This window comes from Peromyscus eremicus, chromosome 6, assembly GCF_949786415.1.
Source record: "Peromyscus eremicus chromosome 6, PerEre_H2_v1, whole genome shotgun sequence".
NCBI lineage: Eukaryota > Metazoa > Chordata > Mammalia > Rodentia > Cricetidae > Peromyscus > Peromyscus eremicus.
Genome location: NC_081421.1, coordinates 100,658,149 through 100,673,016, shown reverse-complemented (window position 1 = coordinate 100,673,016; position 14,868 = coordinate 100,658,149). Strand labels below are relative to the sequence as shown.

Here is a 14,868-nt window from a genome sequence, read left to right as displayed (position 1 = left end):
TGCTACTTTCTGTGTCTATCTGTCCTCAGTCCTCCAACACCTCTGTGATTAATTTTGGTCACCTAGTAGCTAGCTCCACCCTCTGATTCAAAACAAACTTTATTGGCAGTCTCAGGAGCATCAGAATGCGATTAAAATATCACACACACACACACACACACACACACACACACACACACACACGTGATATATATATCCTTGTGCTGGCTTTATCAGCACACATATAAGTTTGGAATGATAGAGAAAATTAACATGGCCCCTGCACAAGTAGGTATAACCAACCAATATCTGAGTTGACTTAAGGCCCACTCCATGAGATGAAACTCACACCTGACACTGCTTGGGTGTAGCTGGAGCTTTCCTCCAGTCCTACCTGGCCCCAGCCGTCCGACAGCCCACTTATAAAATACACACACAGACACTTATATTATTTAAACTGTTTGGCCTAATGGCTCAGGCTTCTAGCTATCTAATTCTTACACCTTAAATTAATCCATTTCCATAAATCTATACCTTGCCACGTGACTCGTGGCTTACCGGCGTCTTCACATGCTGCTTGTCATGGTGGCGGCTGGCAGTGTCTCCTTCCACCTTCCTGTCCTTTCTTTTCTCCTCTCTGTTAGTCCCTCCTATAAAAAATCTGAGACTAAAAATCTCAAGGACTTAAGGAAATATCAAATAATACTGGTCTAAGAAAGAAAAAACAAAATGACTCCCAATGATGTTCAGAGAAGCTTCCTCCTGCAGCAGATGGGAACAAACACAGAACCCCAAAGCCAGACAGTATGCAGGGAATGGAAGAACTTGGAACCTTCAGCCCTACATGGGATGTCTCTATCCAATCCCTCCCCTCAGAGCTGGGAACCCCACAGAAAAGGAGGAGGCAGGCAGAGCGTAAATTCATGAAACATTTCATAGTTTCATATTAAAAAGGACAATACATTCATTCATTTTTAAAAAATACAACAAAATACAATATAAGATAAAGCAAAAACTATCACATAAAAGTTGGGCAAGACAAACCAACAGAAGAAAAAGGGCCCAAGAGAAGGCAAAAGAATCAGAGGCCCACTTGTTCCCATGCTCAGGAGTTCCACAAAAACACTAAATTGTAAGCCACAATATATATACACAGAGGAGCTTGTGTGTGTGTGTGTGTGTGTGTGTGTGTGTGTGTGTGTGTGCATGTGTGCGCGCGCGCGCGCGCATACTTTTATTTGGTTACACTTTAGCGTTTTGTTTTGTTTTTTTTTTGGATGTGATTTTATTCTGTTTTCTTGGTTTTGAGGGGTTTTGTTTTTGTATTGAGTTTTTGTTTGTTTTTTGAGAAGGAACTTAAAGTTGGGTGGGTAAGGAGGGGGAGAGGATCTGGAGGGACTTGGGGGAGGGGAAGAATATGATCAAAATATATTTGAATTTGAAAATTGTTTTAAATAATGAAAAATACAATAATAAAAATGCAAAAATGAACAATACATATTACTGTAAGAAACTTGGATCCATAGAGAAGCAAAATAAAGAAAAACATTCTGCTGGACACATAGTGGTGCATGCCCTTATTTCTAGGGGGAGGAAGCAGTCCAGATGAGTTTGAGGATGGTATGGCCGACAGAGCAACATGTTCCAGGGCCAGCAGGACTGCACAGCGGGACCCAGTCTCAAACACCAAAACAAAACGTGCCTCCATTTGATCCTGAAGTTACTTTAGTGCATTTTCTTCTAGGTGTTCTTGCTTACACTGGTTTGATAATTAGCAACTATAATATAGAGGAATAAATTATTAATAATTATCCATTAATTTCTTGCTAATTTTGCCTGATTTCCCTTTTTTTTTTTTTTTGTATTGTGAATTTTACTTTTAAGTCTACATAGGTGCTCTTTGAGGAAAAGAACTGTGTTTGCTGAGAATTACCAAAGTTCATTCATTTCAAAGAATTTGTCTGGAAACTCCTTCTGTAGCTGTGGTCATTGTTGTCGTGGTCGTGCAGCTACAGTTGATGCATGGATGACGAATCCCCAGGAGAGCAAGACGATCACAAGTAGCAACACAGAGTCAATCCAGTCCAGGGTGCTGCGATCCACTGGCCTCATGGTAAGGGAGCACCAGGGACAGGGTGGTGTGGGCCCTAGAGCCTGCTCCCGGGCGCCATCCACCCCGCTGCAGCAACCATCTTTCAGCGAGCCCTGGTTTCCTTTTTTTTTTTTTTTTTAAATAGTAAAAGGCATTTTCACTTGTAAGAAATCTGCAGAAAAATCTGAAAAGGAGAATGAAAACACAATGTGAAACAACGCATCTTTCTTATGTCAATGAACCTTTGTGTTTGAAAAGTAAACTTTTCTATCTCGGCTTCTGCTCTCTTCACCTCCTTGTTCCATTCTTTCACATAGAGAGCAATAAATTCTGTTCCACAAAGCAGGGGTCGTCAAGGACTCAACAGAGATTACTTGGCCCTTTCACAGTGCACGTGAAAATGGTCACCTATGGATCAGGTAGGATATCTGATGGTCTTTTTGAGGAAGTGATTTGAAGACTTCCAGCTGTCCTGAGACCCTAACTGCTCCTTACTCTCCAAGCTCTTTATTTCAGGGCTCACAGTGTGGATGAGACTGTCATGGTTGCTCTGTCACACAGTCTATATCTGTTGCAACTGTTAACATTGTTTTTCTCTCAGATGGCCTGTCCTATGTGTGTGTGTGGTAGTTTGGATGTAATTGGCCCCCATAATCTCATAGGGAGTGGCGCTATTAGGAGGTGTAGCTTTGTTGGAGTGGGTATGACCTTGTTGGAGGAAATGTGTCATTGTGGGGACTGGATTTGAGGTTTCTTATACTCAGATGACTGTGCTTCAAAGTGGACTTGTGGGCTAGCAGTGCCCAGGGCTGAGCTTTGGAGGAGAAAACAGATCAATGTGGTTCTCAAGTCATCTGCTGATATTGGTGACTTAGAGTGACCGTCACCCCACCTGATCCACAGGTGGACACATGCAACTGTCCCAAAGTTCATTCTTATCTACACAGGCTCTCCTCCGCTTTCATCATGGACTGCTACTGTGTGCTGTTAGGGGGTGCGCAGGGGACATCTTCCCATGTTCTCACTGTTCCGGGGTACAGTGATGTCTATGCTGTTGTGCCCGGCATCATCTGCTCAGGTGACCATACAGCCATCTTTTCTCAGAGGCCTCCCTTCTACCAGCTCTGTGTGGGCAGTGAGGTCTCAGTATCTTTTCTCCTGAAGCCACTGGTCTGCCTGGGGAGATGTGAGTTCTTCCAAACCAGTGGACATGGTTTCCCTTTCAGGATCTGTTCGATTCTTTCGTTTTCTTTCTTGGGACTCTTTCCTAGCTTTGGAAGTAGGTTGGGATGAGCGAGGCATTCCATTCTTCCTCAGCAATGTCCCCAGTACATTTTATCTGTCATAGCTCTGTTGGATCTCCAAGTGGCCTACATTTTAAAACCTTAAAGCCGGGAATAAACTCATCTAAATTTTGTGATCTTTTGACACATTCTTCCTAGTCAGGGAGCAGAGAACAATCAATCCAGTTGTCTGAGTAATGGTGGTGGTACGTGTGTGAGGAGAAAAAGGGGGTGTCGGAGAAGGCAAAATGGGGAAATAGGGCAATGTCTCTGTATTTGAAGAGATCTGTCTTTTTATTCTCATTTTGTTAGTCTTAACTGATACCCTCAAAGCAATTACTTTTTCAGTTTGAAATAATCTTTTATCTTTGAAATAAGTTTGAAATAAGCAATTACTTTTTCAGGAGGACCACTACTAAAAGGAATGTCATTTGGCACATTTCCAGTGATAAGTCTACGCAGCTGGTTCACGGCACTGAGGTTGTGAAACTGTGTCAGAGATGATTACCCAAGGGCCATCAGCCCTCTGGACTTGTCAGGTGTATGCTCAAATGTCTGGTTGTCAGCCAAGGGATTTAAAGCCACAGGGCAATGACTTTTCAGGTGTATTTTCTTTGGGGTGGTGTACGTTGTCATGCATGGGGTTGAGGGTGAGTGTCGGGATTGTTTCTTTTGACTACATCTTGGCTTCTTCACTCTCTCTCTTTTTGAGTTGCTTCTTCTTCTCTGGGGTGTCAGGGAGGAGGAGATGAGTTAGCTTCAATACCACAGTCTTTCTGTTTTTCATTGATCCTATGCTCTGTCTTCTGAATCTATCACTTTCAGAAATCCGGAGAATTAAAGCTAAAAGTATTTCTGATTTGGAAGAAGGTTTCCTGTGCGTATGACCCTTCTCCCCTTAGTTTGCTTCTTGAGGTCTGGGTTAGACGCAGGGGTGTGCTCAGATCTTAAGCAAACAGTTTGTGACTTTTTGCATGTGGGCGGCCACACATGTAAACATGGCTTTGATCAAAGCAGGCACTATTCCACATCCCTGGACAGTTGTCCAGTGCCCTCCTCAGACTTGCCACCCTTCAGGCCACTGCCACTTCGACATCTAGTATCTCTGTGGTGAACTCTCTAATGTTTAGCAGACGTTCTTTTCTGGCAGCTGATCTCACTTTTGCCTTGACCAGAGGAGGAAGGAAGCATTCTCTGGGTATTGTTCAATAAATGCCCACTCTCTTGTTCTGTCTTTTAGAGCCTATTTTTTTTATATGTTTGTTTGAGACAGGGTTCTCTGGAGTAGCCCTGGCTGTCCTGGAACTAGCTTTGTAGACCAGGCTGGCCTCGAACTCACAGAGATCCACCTTCTTCTGCCTCCCGAGTGCTGGGATTAAAGGTGTGCGCCACCACTGTTGCCTTTTTTTGGTCTTAGTCTCATTATGTAGGCCAATATGGTCCAGAACTTGCTGTCCTCTTGGCCTCCCAGATTATGGGATTGTAGGAATGTGCCTCCAAACCACGCAAGGACACAACTTTTTCTTATATGAGCCTACGGCTGCTGCTTTTCTGTTAGAACTCTTTCTGAGGCTGGAGAGAACTCCAACAGAAAAGACTCAAATGCTTAGGAGAAAAAGGATCAAAGTATAATTTGACCTGTTTGGGTTCTAGGTCTTCAGCTGCCTTTGGCCGAAGTAAATGGTTTCTCCAAAGAGCCCCCCATTTATAAGCAAAAGGGAGGTTACTGATTCTACAGGCAATATCCCTGTGGTCAGTACTAGCCTTGTTGCTATAGACTGTAGCTAGCAATAAGGACGTGGGTTCAGGTTGTAATAAATGCTCTGGCCCAAAGAATACTGTTGGAGCTGTGGAGATATTGGGATTTAAACAGTAGAAGTAATTGCCTTCTGTTCTGGAAACTTCTTTAAGGTTTTCTAAACTTAGCAGGTGCTGAAGTTTTAGTATGTCCCTTACAAATCCATGTGTGGGAAACTTGGTCACCCGGACAGTGATGTTAAGAGACAGCATCCTATCAGGGTGAGCACGCCATTAAGGTTGTTTTGACTGTGGTCAGAGTGGTGGCTTTCTTACAGAGCGAGCTTTGCCAGATTTTTTCTGTCTTCCACCATGTCCGAACCCAGCCGGAAGCCTTTACTAAATGCTGAGCATGTGCCGGTACCATGCACTTGGCTTCCCCAGCCTCCAGAACCGTGAGCTAATAAATCTTTACAAACGACCCAGTCTTAGACACTCAGTTATAGCAACAGTAAACAGACTGAGCCTTCGAGGGAAGACTGGTTCTCTTACTGTGTTTTCTGTCTATTTATAAAAATGGTTCGTCGAGACACTGGGTCGAAGCAATCTAGCTTAATGGGTGTTGAGGTTATGACAGTGTAGTTCTGGCAGGCGTTGATGCAAACTGTTGAAAACACAAGTCTTAATATAAGCACTGGAGTGTGTCAGCCTTTGCAGGAAAAAGGCTGGTGCTTCTAAGAGTACAGATAGGGATATGAGGAAACATGTCAGGCTGTGGGATACTAACTTGGTCAGCTTTTCCATGATAGAAATCACACGTTCACATATTGCTTTGGACTCCCTCAACACAGAGCACGCTCACTGTTTGCATGTGGTCCCTGGGACATCTCTGGGGTTCTGTCTTGCTAAACTCATTTTTCATTGCTATACCTTGTTGTGTGTCTTTTCTCCCTTCCTTCCTTCCTTCCTTCCTTCCTTCCTTCCTTCCTTCCTTCCTTCCTTCCTTCCTTCCTTCCTTCCTTCCTTTCTCCCTTCCTCCCTCCCTCCCTTCCTCTCTCCCTCCCTCTCTCCTTTTCTTTTCTTTTCTTTTCTTTTCTTTTCTTTTCTTTTCTTTTCTTTTCTTTTCTCTTCTCTTCTTTTCTTTTCTTTTCAGATAGGACTTCACCATGTAGCCTTGGCTGGCCTGGAACACATTGTGTAGCCCAGGCTTGCCTCAAAATCATGGCGAGCTCTCAGCCTCTGCCTCCTAAGTGCTGAGACTAAAGACAGGCAGCAGCACACCCTGCAGTGCTTGGTCTTCTTTTCAGCCTCTTAGAATAAATATGTTGCTCTTCCACAACACCTTAGAGTTCATAGCTCTTTTCTACGCTTTGCTACATGTTCAGAGCCAAACTGGCTCAGTGATCATTTCTCGGTCATCAAAAATTGCTACGAATGTTACACCCTTGCTTGAATGCAGTAGATATGGCCTCTCAGTGACAGTGTACAGCTGCTCAGCTGGCACTGCAGCACTTATAATATGATTCTTGTATCCTAGCAATTATTTAAAAAAGAATTGAGATCTTTTTCCAAGAAGTGGCAGTGAATTCTGAGAACATATGTACGTACAGGTATTCATTTTGCTATCAAGAATACCGACCAAAAGCCGGCGGTCATGGTGCATGCCTTTAATCCCAGCACTCGGGAGGCAGAGCCAGGTGGATCTCTGTGAGTTTGAGGTCAGCCTGGTCTACAGAGCAAGATCCAGGACAGGCACCAAAACCACACAGAGAAACCCTGCCTCAAACAAACAAACAAACAAACAAGAATACTAACCAAAATGTGTTTTATTCAGAGACCCATACTTTCTGTGAGGTCTAGATTTTAGAAATCAATAAGAGTTCTACTAGGGGCACGATTAACTACCTGTATGTCTAGATAAAAGATGAGCCTGTGGGTAGGAGGTCATGTTTCGGAGGTGTGGTGGCAGAGCCAGCCACTTGTCTTCCCATTCTAACTCCATTCTCATACTGGGATGTGTACATCCTCATACGATGTCAGGAGAAACCTTACGGTGGGGAACACAGATGCGCTGAACGCCATTCCCAGCAGAGGCTGAGACGTTTTTGGAGAGTGGGATTTCAAACCGCAGACCACCACACTGGCTTCCTCAGCGGCAGCCAGCAACTGCGCTCTGCACTGACATCATCTCGTCAATTCACTTGGAAGTTTCAAACAGAAGTGTCCCCGTTTGCTCTTGGGCTGCATCAGTTAACTTTCTTGATGCTGTGACAAAAATACCCGAAGAAGCAACTGCTGCTGTGATAAGGCACCATGACCTAGGCAACATAGAGGGAAGAGTTTATTGGGCTTATGTGGTGGTATTGTGTTCCCCAATATATCGTGCACCCTAATAAATTTATCTGGGTCAGCCACTAGACAGACATGGAGGCCAGAAAATGGTGGCACTCACACCTTTAATCCTAGCATTCCAGAGGCAGAGATCCGCCTGGATCTCTGCAAGTTCAAGGCTACACTGGAAACAGCCAGGCGTGGTAACAAGAGCCTTTAATCCCAGGAAGTGATGGCAAGAAGCAGAAAGGTATTTAAGGTGTGAGGATGAGGAATCAGAGCCTGGTTAAGCTTCTAGGCTTTTAGCAGCAGTTCAGCTGAGATCCATTTGGATGAGGACTCAGAGGCTTCCAGTCTGAGGAAACAGGATCAGCTGAGGAACTGGCGAGGTGAGGTGGCTGTGGCTTGTTCTGCTTCTCTGATCTTCCAGCATTCACCCCAATACCTGGCTCTGGTTTGTTTTTATTAATAAGACCTTTTAAGATTCCTGCTACAGGCTTATGGTTCCAGAGGGATGAGAATCTGTCATGGTGAGGAGGCATGGCGGTAGGAACCGGAAACTGAGAGCTCACATCTTCAAACAGGAGCTCAAAGCAGAGAGCAAACTGGAAGTAGCACCACCCCCTCCAAGCACCCCCCCCCCATATGTCCTTCAGCAAGGCGGCATCTCCTAAGCCTTCCCAAACAACTCAACTGGGGACCAAGTATTTAAATATCTCCGTCAAAGCACAACAGAAGGACTTATTTTGGCTCACAGTGTGGGGCTATAGTCCACCATAGCTGGGATGGTGGCAGGAACATTAGGCAGCGGCTTGTTACATTGTGTCCTCAAAAAGAGAGAGATGAATGCTGCTGCTCAGCTTTCTCCACTGTACTCTGTTCAGAGTCGTGGTCCAAGAATGGTGCTGCACACATCTGAGATGAGTCTTTGTACCTTAATTAGCCCAGTCTAGGTATTCCCTCATAGACGTGGCCAGTGGTTTGTCTCCCAGGTAATCTCTAAAATAATAATAATAATAATAATAATAATAATAATAATAATAATAATAATAATAATAATTTTATTTTTATTAATGTGCATATACTTGTGTCTCTGTGTGTGTATGCACCTGTCTGTCCTTGGGTGCTCACAGAGGTATTGGATTCCCTGGAGCTGGAGTTATGGGTGGTGGTAAGCCACCTGATGTCTATGCTGAGAACTGAGCACACACATCTAACCCGCCCGAAGAGCAAGTGTTCTTAACCACAGAGCCGTCTCTCTTGCCCCTCCTTGGTGATTCTTGATCCTCTCTAGCTGACAGTCAAACTTTAGTGCCAACCCCCTTGCTCTCATTTTTACCGCTTCCTGGCTTTGTGAACTCTTCTGGTAGAACGCTGCGTAACTTGACACAACTTCAGCACTCCAGTCTCTAACATGGGGACAATTACAGCTTGTTTTATTTTAAGCCCTGGGCTGCCTTCTCCAGCTTCTGGCATTTGGTGGAAGCTTCCTTTAGACTTCAGAGTTAGCTTTGTATCTTTCATGAGTGGGTCAGTGTGGTCGTGTTGTGAGAGAAGACACAGGAGGAACTCGGGAAAGCAGTCTATTATACAGGTGTTAGGGGAAGAGGTCATGGCATGCCACCCTGGGGCCACGAGGAAAAGACACCAGGATGTCAGGATGCCAGAGACAGGAAAGAGTAGAAGGCTGGGTCAGAACCTTTACCTTTCTGCAAGAAAGACAAGACACAGCAGGTCAAACAGTGTGGGTTTCAGTCATTTCTGTGGGTGTTCAGTCTAGGCATGTCTTTGATTGTCCTGGCTCTTGTTCTGGGATGGTTAGGACAGAGGACTCCTGCTTCCTGACGTATGAGGACAGAGGAGATACTGTTCTAGATTGGTTCATTTACACATCTGCAGATACCTTTGAACCATACTACTTGGCCTATTCAGAAAGAAGCCTCTCCCTAGCCAGAAAACCTTTTTTTAAAAGATGTCCCGATATCATACGGTGTCATCACAGTGCTGTATAATGACGGTTCATCCAACCACAGACCACACACACACAGTGGCAATCCCAGCATAGAACTGCGAGGTTCTTGTTGTCAAGTGACGTTTTCACCAGCTTAACAGCGGAGGACCACGTGTCACTCACACACTCGTGGTGATGACTGCAAGCCTATCGTGTCGCCCCAGCACAGCACAGCTATGGACAATGGAGAGTACTTGATAATCCATTATATTGCTGGATTATGTACTTAATATACCATGTTTTTATCATTATTGTCAGAACATACTCTTTCTACTTACTGAAAAATCAGTTTACTGCGAAATAGCATGCTGGGTTATGCTGGCAGCAGCTGCATTACATCTTGATTTGACGACCTCTCTTGATTGCCTAAGAGGCCTTTTTAGAGTGACTGGCCTGTGCCCTCTAGGTTTACGTTGGGACACTCCAAGATGTCTGGACTAGGATGAAATTGCCTGCCATTAGGCGATGCACTTGTTCAACTGAACAAGGCATGCTCAGTGTGGGGCTGTAGAACAGCTTCTAGGTCAGGCTTGAACTCCAGGCACTTCTTTGTCTAGCCAATCTGACGTTGAGTCAGCGTGCCTGTGGCTGTCAGCGGTTGAGGTTCCTCCTTACCGGGATGGTGGGGAACCACAGGTCTCACCAGCTGGGAGGAGGTAATCTTGCTATTTACTAGTGCGTTTTTTTCTGATCATGCATAACATTTGATCACATCTAGGTTCCTTGTTTCATGAGGCTTCAGCCACGTACTGTTCTGTAAAGCATGTACCTCAAGTAGGTCTTTAACAAACGTAATCTTTTTTTAAAAAAGATTTTATTTATTTCTTATGTATACAGTGTTCTGTCTGCATGTATCCCTGCAGGCCAGAAGAGGGCACCAGATCTCATTACGGATGGTTGTGAGCCACCCATGGTTGCTGGGAATTGAACTCAGGACCTCTGGAAGGGCAGCCAGTGCTCTTAACCTCTGAGCCATCTCTCCAGCCCCCAACAAATGTAATCTTAATCTGAGTAACAGTTTATTATTTCTGGCATTTTTTGAGGCAAAATCCATCTACATGTCCTAAAACTTATTTGTAGCTCACTTGACCTTGAACTGCTCTGGCCTCTGCTTCCCAAGCACTGGGATTGTGTGTACTTGCCACCGCATCCAGTTCATGCAGTTCTGGGATCAAGCCAGGTTTTATTCAGGCTAGGCAAGCACTGTACCAACAGAGCTACATCTCCAGCCTCTGGGTGATAGTTAGGAAAGAATCACACTGTGCTAAGAACTGCACTAGAAATATCTCTTGTTCAGAATTAGTCTCAAGTCTCACCAGCCTGTGGAGGTGGGAAATCCTGTGTAGACAGGTCACTTGCTGATGTGAGGATAACAGTTTTAGTTAGACTGAAGGATGGAGGAAGGCTTTATTGTGGCGCATAGCTTCAGAGCTGTGGGTCTATGGTGCAGGGAAGGATATGGCAGAGCAGAACAGGTCACATCATGACAGGCAAGAAGCAGAGAAACACGATGCCTATGCTTGAGTACTTTCTCTACTTCCCCCCCTTTACTCTGTCTGATCCCCCAGCTTATGTGCTGGTGAGGCCCACATTCAGGGCAGGTCTTTCCCAAATGTCCTCACAGGCAAATCCAGCATATGGTTTCCTAACTTTAGATCTCTCATTCCAACCCAGATAGACAAGGTTAACAATCCCAGTCATGCCGAGGGTGAGACTGCAGGATGAGTAGGCGTGAGGCATGGAAGAGGGAGAAGGAGCATGTGGCAGTTCCAGTGACTCACATTGATCAGGGTTTGGGGAACCAAGAAGAGGCAGACCTAGGGCTAAGGCCAAAGAAGTGAGAATTGAGAAGAGGGCAGGAGGCCAGTCGATAAAGACCTTACTTACCTTCTGTTAGAGATTTCAAAACTTATCCAGGGTGTATAGCTGCTAAAGATTTTCAAGAAATGGGTGGACATGGTCTGAGTGACCATGGAGGGGTGCCAAGCAGGATCTAATAATGCAACTAACACATTTCTGTGTGGCTTACAACCAGGAGGTCACTGCTGGCATTGTGGAGGTATTTCGCAGAGGAGAGAGGTCCAGGTAGCCTTAGATGGTGACATGAGCTGAAACAGGAAAACAGTTACTATTACAGCTTATCAGACAATAGATGTCTTATGTGACCAGGGACTTGTATCTACTATGTTTTTTGACTACAACATTGTGATTGACTCTAATCACATGCCAAAGTTAAAAATGATTTTTGCTTTTTTTTCCCCCTTAAAGTAACCTTTTATAAACAACTTACTTTGAGTTATTTTGGGGTACCAGGTTGCTGTTTACTTTAAAACGTTACTACTTTCATAGGACAAGACCCATGGTAAAAGTGGGTTGAACTTACTATAATGTAATTCTGTTGGTATTTTATTAATTCAACAGTACATTATAAGATTTTGTGTCAAGCTCCCAGATCTCAGTTTGCAAGAAGAAAAAAAAAAGAGTCATTCAAATCAAGCAGCCTGCAGCCAAATCTTCAATCCAAAAGATTCCCATAAAACATTAAAAATTATAGCATGAACCTGAAATCTTGCAGGGTACTCAGAGTTCAGGTCTACGGTGAACCTTTAAATTGGCAGGACATGGTGTTATGAAACCTTGACTTTTCAAAGTATGTGACAAACAGCTATATATTCAAATATATCAATCACACAAGGACTGCAACTTGAAACAAAGGTCAACATTCTTGGAACCCGACAGGATCTGTGTCACCATGCAGCTCCTGGCTATGGTAAAGATGAGTGGCATGTCATAAAATTTTAGCTACGAAAAATGTAAATCTTACTTCCTTTTTTGGCCAGCTTTCTTTCTCCACCACTAAAACATCATGCGACCTGGGCAAATACTTAGTTTTATTGCTAGTCTATATGAGACTAAGGTTCAAATCGAATTTAGTTTCTCCCACCCCTCCCCCATGGAGTCTTGCTAACCTAGGCCGACTTTACACTTTGTTTTCTTCTGATTCTGTGTCCCGAGTGAGGGACGCAGATCCAGTTCTTTATAAGGAACAATGTTGGGTGACATTCTTGGTATTTCAAGCCTCATTTGATCCGCTTCCATCCATAGAGAATTACATGTTCATGTGTGCCAAGGTTCCAGGAGACAACTCCAATTTAAACAGCTCACCCACATTAAAAAATGCACTGCTGTGGTTGGGTTAGGAAGTGTTTGTCCTGAAGGCTCATGGGTGGAACCTTTGCTCTCCAACTGTGACTCCAGTGAGAGGTGACTGGATCCTGGGATCTCTGACCCAACCAATGGATTAAACTTTTGGTGGAGTCATAACACGGTATTATTGGGAGGTGGGTTTTAGTTGGAGGAAAGTGGGTTGCTGAGGGCATACCCAGGAAAGATGTACCATATTTCTGACCCTTTCTTTTCTTTTTTTTTTTCTGCCTCCTGTGTACCATGACGTAAGCTCCTTTATTCCACCATATGCTCACCACCGTGACGTTCACTCTGGACTCAGGCCCATAGCAATAGAGCCAGTGAGCCATGGCTCAAACCTCTGAATCATGGAATGAAATAAATCTTTCCTCATTTTAAGTTGTTTTGCTCAGGTATCTGTCACTGAAATGGAAATCTAACATATATAGCAAGCTTATGAAGTCTGAAATAATTCTTGAATTTTCTGTACTACTCCCATAAATGAAGTTATTTCCTGTGGGAGCCTGTGTAAGAAAGCTGTGAATTTACTGTGAACTATGGATGGGGCAGAGTGCTGAGTGTTCTTCCCACAGGGTGGCCTTCTAAAAAGAATTGCATAAACTATGATGAATGAACACACTTGAAAGAAAGAACATGAAGGGAATGCCCTGGCATGTCCACATTATCCCTGTGGAAAAGGTCAAGGTCTGGGAGGAACACTCTTGGCTCTTTTCACGATGACCAAAGATGATAAGAGGTACCACCAGGTGTACCCTCTATGTACTTGTATTTGCTTACGCCAACCTCAAATGTCACCTCATGTGTTGCTTGCTTTAATAATAAAAATGAGAAATGCTTTGTTTGCACTACACTTGAGCTCAAACTCCTAGAGTCTCCTAGTACCCCACACAGGCCTTTGGAATAGATTTTGATCCCCAGGAACTTAGTCTCACTGGCCACAGAGTGGGTTGACAATTTCCCACACATCTTTTCTCTTGCAGACTGATTTTTTTTTCCTTTTATTCAACTTTAAGAAACACCAGGAAGGAGTATGGTTCCCTCTGCCAGTCGTGATGGCTTCCTTTTCTGATCCCTGTTAGGGACCCCGTTCTTTGTAGGGAAGGGAAGAAACCCTGAGTGAGTGAATGCGAATTGTTAACACCGGCACAGCCAGGACAAGGACAAGCCTCAGACCCATGGGCAGCTGGCAAAGCCTTTCCCTCAGATCCAAGTAGGAGATGCCCAGTGTGAACAAAAACTAGCAGCTGCAAGCTTCCTCCTTCCTCCTCACGCATGCTGTACAGAATAAACACACTGAGGCTCTTTTCCTCCAGCGCACCACCGACGATCTTCTTTACATCATGGGTCGCCAACCCACCCCGGTGTTACCGGTATTGGAAGAACAAGCGGTATGTACTCAAAGCCTCGCTTCTGCCGAGGTGTCCCTGAGGCTAAAATCCGCATCTTTGGCTTGGGGCAGAAGAAGGCAAAGGTTGATGAATTCCCACTTTGTGGCCACACGGTGTCAGATGAACATGAGCAGCTCTCTTCTGAAGCTCTGGAGGCTGCCCGTATTTGTGCCAAGGATGGCTTTCATATCGGCTCCACCCTTCCGTGTCATCCGAATCAACAAGATGTTATCTTGTGCTGGGGCTGACAGGCTCCAGACAGGTATGTGTGGTGCCTCTAGGAAGCCCCAGGGCACAGTGGCCAGGGTTCACATTGGCCAGGTCATCGTGTCCATCCGCACCAAGCTGCAGAATAAGGAACATGGGGTTGAGGCTCTTTGTAGAGCCAAGTTCAAGTTCTCTGGCTGCCAGAAGATCCACATGTCAAAGAAACGGGGCTTCACCAAGTTTAATGTGGATGGATTTGAAGACATGGTTGCTGAGAAGAGGCTCACTCCCCACGGCTGTGGGCTCAAGTATAGCCCCAATCGTGGTCGCTTGGACAAGTGGTGAGCCCTGCACTCCTGGTGGCTTCCACGGTGTTCTCCTGTACCCTCCCAAGTCATGTTCAGTAGTAAGTCTCACATCGGATCTACTTAAAAATAAATAAATAAATAAATAAATAAATAAATAAATAAATAAATAAACACACTGAGGTTCTGAGTTAAGATCGTAGTAGGTACCTGTCCATCACAGTGTGCACACCCCACCTCATCCCAGCTTTTCTGTCCCCATGTCTGTCCATTCTTCATTCTTTCCCTGCCCCGAGTCAGGTTTCCAGGATCTAAGATGCACTTCTTG

At 44.6% G+C, this 14,868-nt stretch overlaps 2 pseudogenes; one reads left to right on the top strand and one right to left on the bottom strand.

The window, feature by feature from the left end:
• Positions 1–1,851: 1,851 nt before the first annotated feature.
• On the bottom strand, positions 1,852–2,091 carry LOC131912708 (small integral membrane protein 27-like; annotated as a pseudogene).
• Positions 2,092–13,912: 11,821 nt separating this feature from the next.
• LOC131913863 (large ribosomal subunit protein uL16-like) lies at positions 13,913–14,667 on the top strand (annotated as a pseudogene).
• Positions 14,668–14,868: the final 201 nt, after the last annotated feature.